The sequence below is a fragment of the Leucoraja erinacea genome, unplaced genomic scaffold (assembly GCF_028641065.1).
Source record: "Leucoraja erinacea ecotype New England unplaced genomic scaffold, Leri_hhj_1 Leri_70S, whole genome shotgun sequence".
NCBI lineage: Eukaryota > Metazoa > Chordata > Chondrichthyes > Rajiformes > Rajidae > Leucoraja > Leucoraja erinaceus.
The window spans coordinates 47,501-57,924 of record NW_026576630.1 but is presented as its reverse complement, the minus strand read 5'-3'; the positions used below and the strand labels follow the sequence as shown (position 1 = coordinate 57,924).

Sequence of the window (10,424 nt, the reverse complement as noted above, 5' to 3'; positions counted from 1 at the left end):
CTGACACACACACACACTGACACACCCTGACTGACACACCCGTCACTGACACACCCATCACTGACACACACACCTGTCACTGACACACACACGCCCTGACTGACACACACACACCCTGACTGACACACACACACACACACTGACACACACACACACTGACACACACACACACACTGACACACACACACACACTGACACACACACACACTGACACACACACACACACACCCCACACACACACACACACACACACACACACACACACACACACACACACACACACACACACACACACACACACACACACACACACACACACACACACACACACACACTGACACACACACACACACACTGACACACACACACTGACACACACACACACACTGACACACACACACACTGACACACACACACACACACACACACACACACACTGACACACACACTGACACACCTGACACACACACACACCCATCACTGGCACACACACACTTTAATATTTTAATATGACAACATCTTCGGGACTTTTCCCTTCATGATCTACATTTAAAGTGGGGCCCACAGCTTGAGGAGTAAGTTTACAGCGGGACGCGGTGAGTCACAACATGGGGTCTGGAATGTGAATACTGTCAAACCGAGGAGGGGAACAGCTTCAGAGTCACCCCCCCCCCCCCCCCCCCCCTTGTACTCACAGGTGTTGCCCTTTTAAGAGGCTGTTGAAAGGAAGTGGTGCAGAGCGGGGAGAGAGTTGTCAACGGAGAGCGGACTGGGGTAAGTGTAGTGTAGGTGGAGTGTGTAGTGTGTGTGGGGTAGTGTGTATAGTGTAGTGTGTGTGGGGCAGTGTGTGTATAGTGTAGTGTGTGTGGGGCAGTGTGTGTATAGTGTAGTGTAGGTGGGGTGGGGTGGTATGTGTGTGGTAGTGTGTGTGGGGTGTAGTATGTAGTGTGTGGGGATTAGTGTAGGTGGGGTGTGGAGTGTGTGTAGTGTAGTGTGTGTGTGGGGCGGGGTATGTAGTATGTAGTGTGTGGGGTAGTGTGTGGTGTATAGTGTAGTGTGTGTGTGGGTGTGTGTGTGTATAGTGTGTGTGTGTGTGGGGCAGTGTGTGTGGGGTAGTCTGTGGGGTGTAGTGTGTGTGTGTGTGGTGTGTGGTGTGGTGTGTGTGTGGTGGTGTGTGTGTGGGGTGGGGTGTGTGTAGTGTGTGGGGTGTAGTGTGTGTGGGGGTAGTCTGTGTGGGGTAGTGTGTGTGTGTGGGGCAGTGTGTGTGGGGTAGTGTGTGTATAGTGTAGTGTGTGTGTGTGTGGGGTGGGGTAGTGTGTGTGTGGGGTAGTCTGGGGTGTAGTGTGTGTATAGTGTAGTGTGTGTGTGTGGGGCAGTGTGTGTATAGTGTAGTGTGTGTGTGTGGGGTAGTGTGTGTGTGGGGCAGTGTAGTGTGTGTAGTGTAGTGTAGTGTGGAGTGTGTGAGGTGGAGTGTAGCAGTGAGCGGTGAGCAGCGTGGGGCATTTACCACGGCCACTATATTCACCAGGTGCCAGCCAGTGAGTGGGTGAAGCTACATTGAGGTTTATGTGAAAGTCTTCGCCTGGACAGGACCTTTGGGGTAAGTTTACCCGCGACCTGCCTCACTCTGTCCCAGCCGCGTGTTTCTGTTGAACGGATGCAGTCTAGTTTAGATTTTTGCTGCCCTCGCAGTTTTTAGTTTTCAAACGCATTTTGTACAATGTATGTAAAACGTGTTAACTCAGCATAATCCTGGATGTGAGGATGTTGCAGAGATGGGGGCTGTGGTGTCCATTCGCACAATGACCCCCCTGGACACAAATGACCAGGTAAAGTCCAGGACTGAGGCTTGTACTAGAAAAAGGGTCCCGACCCGAAATATCAGCTATTTCTCTCTCCAGAGATGCTGCATGTCTGACCCGCTGAGTTTATCCAGCACTCTGTGCTATCCATGTTCTGATGCTGCCTGACCCGCTGAGTTACTCCAGCACTCTGTGAAACGTCACCTATCCATGTTCTCCACAGATGCTGCCTGACCCGCTGAGTTACTCCAGCACTCTGTGAAACGTCACCTATCCATGTTCTCCACAGATGCTGCCTGACCCGCTGAGTTACTCCAGCACTCTGTGAAACATCACCTATCCATGTTCTCCACAGATGCTGCCTGTCCCGCTGAGTTACTCCAACACTCTGTGAAACGTCACCTATCCATGTTCTCCACAGATGCTGCATGTCTGACCCGCTGAGTTACTCCAGCACTCTGAAACGTCACCTATCCATGTTGTCCACAGATGCTGCCTGACCCGCTGAGTTACTCCAGCACTCTGTGAAATGTCACCTGTAGGAATATGATCTAGTTGGGATTACAGAGACATGGCTCCAGGGTGACCAAGGTTGGGAGCTAAACATCCACGGGCATTCGATATTCAGGAAGTTTGGACAGAAAGGAAGAGGTGGGTTAAAGAGAAGACTTATGCAATAGCAATGAGAGACATCAGCTTGGATGTTGTAGAATCGGTTTGGGTAGAACTGGGAAATAGCCAAGGGCAGAAAAGACTTGTAGTTGTATACAGACCACCACACAGCAGTTGGGAGGTTGGGGATAGCATCAAGCAGGAAATTAGGGATACGTGTAGTAACGGTACAGTGGTTGTCATGGGTGACTTTAATCTACATATAGATTGGGCCAACAAATTGGTAACAGTGCTGAGGAGGAGGATTTCCTGGAATGTATACGGGATGTTATTTTAGACCAATATGTAGAGGAGCCAACTAGAGAACAGGTCATCCTAGACTAGGTATTGTATAATGAGGAATGATGAGTTAGAGATCTTGTCGTGCAAAGGCCCCTTGGCAACAGTGACCATAATATGGTGGAATTCTGCATTAGGTTGGAGAATGACACGTTTAATTCAGAGACTAGGGTCCTGAACTTGAATAAAGGAGACTTTGAAGGTATGAGACGGGAATTGGATCGGATAGGCTGGAAAATTATACTTGAAGGGTTGTCGGTGGAGATGCAATGGTGAAGATTTAAAGACTGCATGGATGAACTCCAGGTCTCCTAATCTGAGGAAGGACATTCTTGCCATAGAGGGGGGAGTACAGAGAAGGTTCACCAGACTGATTCCTGGGATGGAAGGACATTCATATGAAGAAAGACTGGATAGACTCAGCTTGTACTCGATAGAATTCAGAAGATTCAGATTCAGATTCAGAAAACTTTATTGTCTGTCGTAACAGAAATTCTTCTTTGACGTGGCTCAACATACAGACAGGACAATGTACTGATAAGCAGTCATACAACACAGATTTCTGCGAGCACACACAGTGTGTATCGATCTTTGAGGGGGGATCTTATAGAAATTTACAAAATTCTTAAGGGGTTGGACAGGGTAGATGCAGGAAGATTGTTCCCGATGTTGGGGAAGTCCAGAACAAGGGGTCACAGTTTAAGGATAAGGGGGAAATCTTTTAAGACCGAGATGAGAAAAACATTTTTCACACAGAGAGTGGTGAATCTCTGGAATTCTCTGCCACAGAAGGTAGTTGAGGCCACAGTTCGTTGGCTATATTTAAGAGGCAGTTAGATGTGGCCCTTGTGGCTAAAGGGATCAGGGGGTATGGAGAGAAGGCAGGTACAGGATACTGAGTTGGATGATCAGCCATGATCATATTGAATGGTGGTGCTGGCTCGAAGGGCCGAATGGCCTCTACTCCTGTACCTATTTTCTATGTTTCTATGTAACTCCAGAATTTGTTCATCCCTGTTTGGTGAAAAAATAAAACTGGGAAGATGGCTCAACCGTGGCTGACGAGGGAAGGATCTTGTTAAATCCAAGGAAGAGGAATATAAATTGGCCGGAGAAAGCAGCAAACCAGAGGACTGGGAGAGATTTAGAACAGAGGAGGACAAAGGGGTTAATTATCAGGGTGAAAGAAAGCTTGCGGGGAAAATAAAAACTGACTCTAAAGTTTATTTTGGTATGTGAGAAGGAAAAAGGACAAGACTACAGATTAGAGAAGCCAAATGTAGGTCCCTTACAGTCAGAGACAGGTGGATTTATAATGGGAAACACGGAAATGGCAGAACAGTTGAACGAGTTCTGTCTTCACTAAGGAAGTCACAATCTTGCAGGAATACTCGGGGACCGAGGATCTAGTGGGAGGGGGGAACTGAAGGGAATCCACATTAGTCAGAAAATGGTGTTGGGACTGAAGGCAGATAAATCCCCAGGGCCTGATGGTCTGCATCCCAGAGGACTCAAGGAGGTGGCCCTAGAAATCGTGGATGCATTGGTGATCATTTTCCAATGTTCTCTCGACTCTGGATCAGTTCCTGCGGACTGGACGGTAGCCAATGTAACTCCACTTTTTAAGAAAGGAGGGAGGGAGAAAACGGGGAATTATAGATCAGTTAGCCTTACATCGGCCGTGGGGAAGATGCTCGAGTCAATTATTAAAGATGTTATAGCAGCGCATTTGGAAAGCAGTGACAGGATCGGTCCGAGTCAGCATGGATTTATGATATATGGAAATCATGCTTGATTAATATGTTTGAATATTTTGAGGATGTAACAAGTAGAATGGATAAGGGAGTGCCAGTGGATGTAGTGTATCTGGACTTTCAAAAAGCCTTTGACAAGGTCCCACACAAGAGATTAGTGTGCAAAATTAGAGCACATGGTATTGGGGGTAGGGTATTGACATGGATACAGAGCTGGTTGGCAGACAGGAAATGGGTCCTTTTCAGAGTGGCAGGCAGTGACTAGTGGGGTGCCGCAAGGCTCGGTGCTGGGACTACAGTTGTTTACAATATATATTAATGATTTAGACGAGGGAATTAAATGTAACATCTCCAAATGTGCAGATGACACAAAGCTGGGTGGCAGTGTGAGCTGTGAGGAGGATGCTATGAGGCTGCAGGCAGGGTGACTTGGACAGGTTGTGTGAGTAGTGTGGATAAATGTGAGGTTATCCACTTTGGTGGCAAGAACAAGAAGGCAGAGTATTATCTGAATGGTGTCAGATTAGGAGAAGGGGAGGTGCAACGAGACCAGGGTGTGCTTGTACACCAGTCACTGAAAGTAAGCACGCAGGTACAGCAGGCAGTGAAGAAAGCGAACGGCTTTCATTGTGAAACTTTAGAGCATTGCATTTAGTTTTGGTCACTCTGTTGTAGGAAAGATGTGGAAGTGTCCCATGGTTGGGGTGTGTGACACTAGGGAGCGTAGGTCAAAGGGGAGAGGGGAGATTTCAATGGATCTGAGGGGTAGATTTTTCACACACACAGGGTGGTGGATAAATGGAACGAGCTGCCATTGGAGGCGGTGGAGGCTGGGACAGTAACAACATCCAGAGATGTTTGGATGGGTCAGATGTGTCATTCTTTAATTTCACTGCACATCTCGTATGTGTATGTGACAAATAGACTTGACTTGACTTGATGTGGACAACCCCTCAATTATTGGTTGTGACTTGGATCCAGCCTAGTGTCTGAGATACTTTGCAGATATGTGACCCTCCCCCTCACCTCACCTCACCTCACCTCACCCCCCCTCCCCCTCACCTCACCTCACCCTCCCCGCCACTCCTCCCCCTCCCCCTCACCCCCCTCAACCTCACCTCACCTCCCCCCCCCCCCTCCCCACCACTCCCCCTCAACTCCCTCCTCCCCTCCCCCTCCCCTCACCTCCCCCTCCCCTCCCCTCCCCCTCCCTCCTCCCTCCCCTCCCCCTCCCCACCTCACCTCAACTCCCCTCCCCTCAACTCCCCCTCCCCGACCCACTCCCCTCCCTCCACCTCTCTTCTCCCCCCCCCTCTCTTCTCCCCTCACCTAACCTCCCCTCAACCTCTCACCCCTCAACCTCCCCCCCCCTCACCTCACCTCCTCCCCTCCCCTCCTCTCCCCTCCACCTCTCTTCTCCCCCCCCCTCACCTCACCTCACCCCCCCCCTCAACCTCACCACTCCCCTCACCTCACCTCCCAACCCCTCGACTCCCCTTCTCACCTCCCCCCCCCTCCCTCACCTCCCCACCCCTCGACTCCCCCTCACCTCCCCCTCCCACCTCACCTCACTCCCCCCCCACCCTCCCCTCCTCTCCCCCCACCTCTCTTCTCCCCCCCCCCCCCCCCGACCTGTCTCTATGGCCCCTGTATCAGAGTTCAGTTGTTCACGCATCAGACATCTTCTTGTTCCCTCTTTAACTTCCTTATTCTGCCGCCCTTCCCATAAATATGATGACACTTGCACAAGATTGCAGCTGCGAGTTTAAAGTGGACAACGGGGGGAGGGGACGGGCTTGTGTCGTATCTGGGCAAGGATCAACAATTTACATTGCACTGATACCATTCAGATAATTATCTGCCTTCCCGTTGTGGCCACCAAAGTGGATAACCTCACATTTATCCGCATTAAACTGCATCTGCCGTGCATCTGCCCACTCCCCCAACCTGTCCAAGTCACCCTGCATTCTCATAGCATCCTCCTCACAGTTCACACTGCCACCCAGCTTTGTGTCATCTGCAAATTAGCTAATGTTACTTTGAATCCCTTCATCCAAATCATTGATATATATTGTAAACAGCTGTGGTCCCAGCACCGAGCCTTGCGGTACCCCACTAGTCACTGCTGGTCCCAGCACCGGGCCTTGTGGTACCCCACTAGTCACTGCCTGCCAATCTGAAAGGGACCCGTTAATCCCTACTCTTTGTTTCCTGTCTGCCAACCACTTCTCTATCCATGTCAGCACTCTACCCCCAATACCATGTGCCCTAATTTTGTCCAATAATCTCCTGTGTGGGACCTTATCAAATGCTTCCTGAAAGTCCAGGCACATTACATCCACTGGCTCTCCCTTGTCCCCTCCCCGGTCACTCCCTCTTCTCCCCTCTCCCATCAGGCAAGAGGTACTGAAATGTGAAAACACACGCCTCCAGATCTAACTACAGAAATAATCCTTAATATCAGTCTCCACCTCCTATTGCCAGCTCAATGTAGTGAGTGGTCAAATCTCCCATCATCAACGTTGTCAATGCCCCCCCCTATAGCTCACACAGACATCAGTTACACTGCACACACCTACTGTCTAAAGAAGGGTCTTGACCCCAAACGTCACCTATCCATGTTCTCCACAGATGCTGCCTGACCCACTGAGTTACTCCAGCACTCTGTGAAACGTCACCTATCCATGTTCCCCACAGATGCTGCCTGACCCGCTGAGTTACTCCAGCACTCTGTGAAACGAAACGTTTGTCCAGCACTCTGTGAAACGTTCGTCCACACCTCAATAACCTCCCATTTATCATCTCTCCCTTGTTTATCTTCTCAAATCCATGACATCTTGCTTCCCTCAGTTAAATCCTATTTGCCAGTTTCACCAACATCCTCCTAACATTTCTTCTCAACCCCCTGATTCTTGATTAAGATCATAAGGGCCAGGAAAATTATGCCATTCGGCCCATCGAGTCTATTCAATAATGGCAGATCTATCGCTCCCTGCTATCCCCGTTCCCCATAAACCCTGATACCCGTACATTTGAGCCCAGGGCAGCCGCAAGTGCCCGATCTACCTGCCGAACATATGTCCCTACCCCTGGCCGGGCCCGACTTGCCCCACAGGCCTCCCAGGGGGCTGCGTAGAAGCTGGGTGGAGAGGCCCGTTGTGGGAGCAGGAGCCTCGGTGGAGGTGGAGGTGGAGGTGGAGGTGGAGCCTCGGTGGAGGTGGAGCCTCGGTGGAGGTGGAGGTGGAGGTGGAGCCTCGGTGGTGGTTGAGGTGGAGCCTCGGTGGAGGTGGAGCCTCGGTGGAGGTGGAGCCTCGGTGGAGGTGGAGGTTGGAGGCGGAGCCTCGGTGGAGGTGGAGGGAGCCTCGGTGGAGGTGGAGGTGGAGGTGGAGGTGGAGGTGGAGCCTCGGTGGTGGTGGAGGTGGAGCCGTGGAGGTCGGTGGAGGTGGAGGTGGAGCCTCGGTGGAGGTGGAGGTGGAGCCTCGGTGGAGGTGGAGCCTCGGTGGAGGTGAGGTGGAGCCTCGGCCTCGGTGGAGGTGGAGGTGGAGCCTCGGTGGAGGTGGAGGTGGAGCCTCGGTGGAGCCTCGTGGAGGTGGAGGTGGAGCCTCGGTGGAGATGTGGAGGTGGAGTCTCGGTGGAGGTGGAGGTGGAGCCTCGGTCGAGGTGGAGTCTCGGTGGAGGTGGAGCCTCGGTGGAGGTGGAGCCTCGGTGGAGGTGGAGGTGGAGCCTCGGTGGAGGTGGAGGGTGGAGCCTCGGTGGAGGTGGGAGGTGGAGGTGGAGGTGGAGGTGGAGCCTCGGTGGAGGTGGAGCCTCGGTGGAGGTGGAGCCTCGGTGGAGGTGGAGGTGGAGCCTCGGTGGAGGTGGAGCCTCGGTGGAGGTGGAGGTGGAGGTGGAGCCTTGGTGGAGGTGGAGTGCAAGGGGGGAGGGGAAGACAATGGGGACCTGGTGTTGGGGCGGGGGGAACACTCTAAGGGACGGTGGGAGACCAAAGGGGAACCAGTGCGGAACTCTAGTTTAGAATCCTCTGCCCAGCGAGTAAGTCTGAGTGTTTGTACGTTTGTTCCAATGACACTGCTGTCATGGCTGACAGACATCAGGCCCTTGTCTTTTCCTTTTTGTTTTTAATTTCAAGTTTTTATACCTTGTGCGTTGTGACAGTCGGCAGAAAAATCTCCCTCCGGGGATGAATAAAGTTTATCGTATCATAATCGAGAATCTATCTATCTCTGCCTTAAAAATACCCACTGACTTGTGGCCTCCACAGCCGTCTGTAGCAATGAATTCCACAGATTCACCACCCTCTGACTAAAGAAATTCCTCCTCATCTCCTTTCTAAAAGAACGTCCTTTAATTCTGAGGTTGTGGCCTCTGGTCCTAGACTCTCCCACTAGTGGAAACATCTTCTCCACATCCACTCTATCCAGGCCTTTCACTATTCTGTATCAATGATGTCCCCGCTCATCCTTCTAAACTCCAGTGAGTACAGGCTCAACGCCGACAAACGCTCATCGTACATTAACCCACTCATTCCTAATTCTGCTCCTGTCACTTAAGGCCAATTCTTGTATCATCTGCAAACTTTGTCATTGAACTGCAAGTGGACACAAAGTGCTGGAGTAACTCAGCGGGACAAGCGACAGTCTCTGTATCTCTGGAGATAAGGGATGGGTGATGTTTTGGGTGGGGTACAGAAACAGGGATAGGTTCAGTTCGAGGTGCTGAGACACGGGTAAGGCCATGGAATGTGGGTCAGATCTATGGAGTAGTTTGTGCCAACTGGCCCAGGAGCTTGGAGATACAGCTTGCAAACAGGCCCTTCAGCCCACCGAGTCCATACTGACCAATGATCACCCGTAAATTAGTAATATCCCATTGTGACAATTTACAAAAGCCGATTAACCTACAAACCCGCACGTCTTTGGAATGTGGGAGGAAACCGGAGCACCCGGAGAAAACCCACGCAGGTCACGGGGAGAACGTGCAAACTCCGTACAGACAGCACCCGTAGTCAGGATCCAACCTGGGTCTGTGGCGCTGTGAGGCAGCAGCTCTACCCGCTGCCCAGATGTACCGTGGGTGTGACTGGGCGTTAGCGATAAATGTACTAACGGTTGGGGTGGAGCAGCAGGTGTTGAGGTTGAAACTAGGAACCCAACCTCCCAATGGTGGAGATAGCGCTGACGTTAGTGATAAGGCCACGATATTGTACGCAGACACACACGGCAGCAGCAGCAACAACAGCAGCAGCAACAGCAGCAGCAACAGCAGCAGCAACAACAGCAGCAGCAGCAGAAAGGCCAGGACGTTGCTAAGGCAACTATTCTTTGATGACCTTGCTCTTCCTGTTCTATTTCCTCCCCCACCCTTCCTTGTCAACCTGTAACAAACAGACAGGATCTTGGAGACATTTCCCCTGTTCCTCCAGACAGTGGCGGGCTATAGTGATGTAAAAATATTGGTTGCCAGGAGATAAACGGGGCCACTTTATATAGGGGTCACTGTATATAGGGGTCACTGTATATAGGGGTCACTGTATATAGGGGTCACTGTATATAGGGGTCACTACATAAGGGTCACTGTATATAGGGGTCACTGTATATAGGGGTCACTGTATATAGGGGTCACTGTATATAGGGGTCACTGTATATAGGGGGTCACTGTATATAGGGGTCACTGTATATAGGGGTCACTGTATATAGGGGTCACTATATATAGGGGCCACTATATAGGGGTCACTGTATATAGGGGTCACTATATAGGGGTCACTGTATATAGGGGTCACTATATGGGGTCACTTTATATAGGGGTCACTTCATCAGGGGGCCACTGTATATAGGGGTCACTGTATATAGGGTTCACTGTATATAGGGGTCACTGTATATAGGGGTCACTTTATATAGGGGTCACTATATGGGGTCAC

General features: G+C 51.1%; 1 long non-coding RNA gene across 3 annotated transcripts in view; it reads left to right on the top strand.

Annotated features, from left to right (window-relative positions):
* The first annotated feature begins 694 nt into the window (after positions 1-694).
* The window catches only part of LOC129694560 (uncharacterized), a 14,785-nt gene continuing 5,055 nt past the window's right edge, over positions 695-10,424 (top strand). For 2 of the 3 annotated variants that reach the window (XR_008723014.1, XR_008723012.1), the window contains exon 1: positions 1,463-1,600. This is a non-coding gene — a long non-coding RNA (uncharacterized LOC129694560). Of the gene's footprint in view, positions 775-1,462; positions 1,601-10,424 lie in introns of those variants that run through there. The other variant, XR_008723013.1, reaches the window with a different exon arrangement.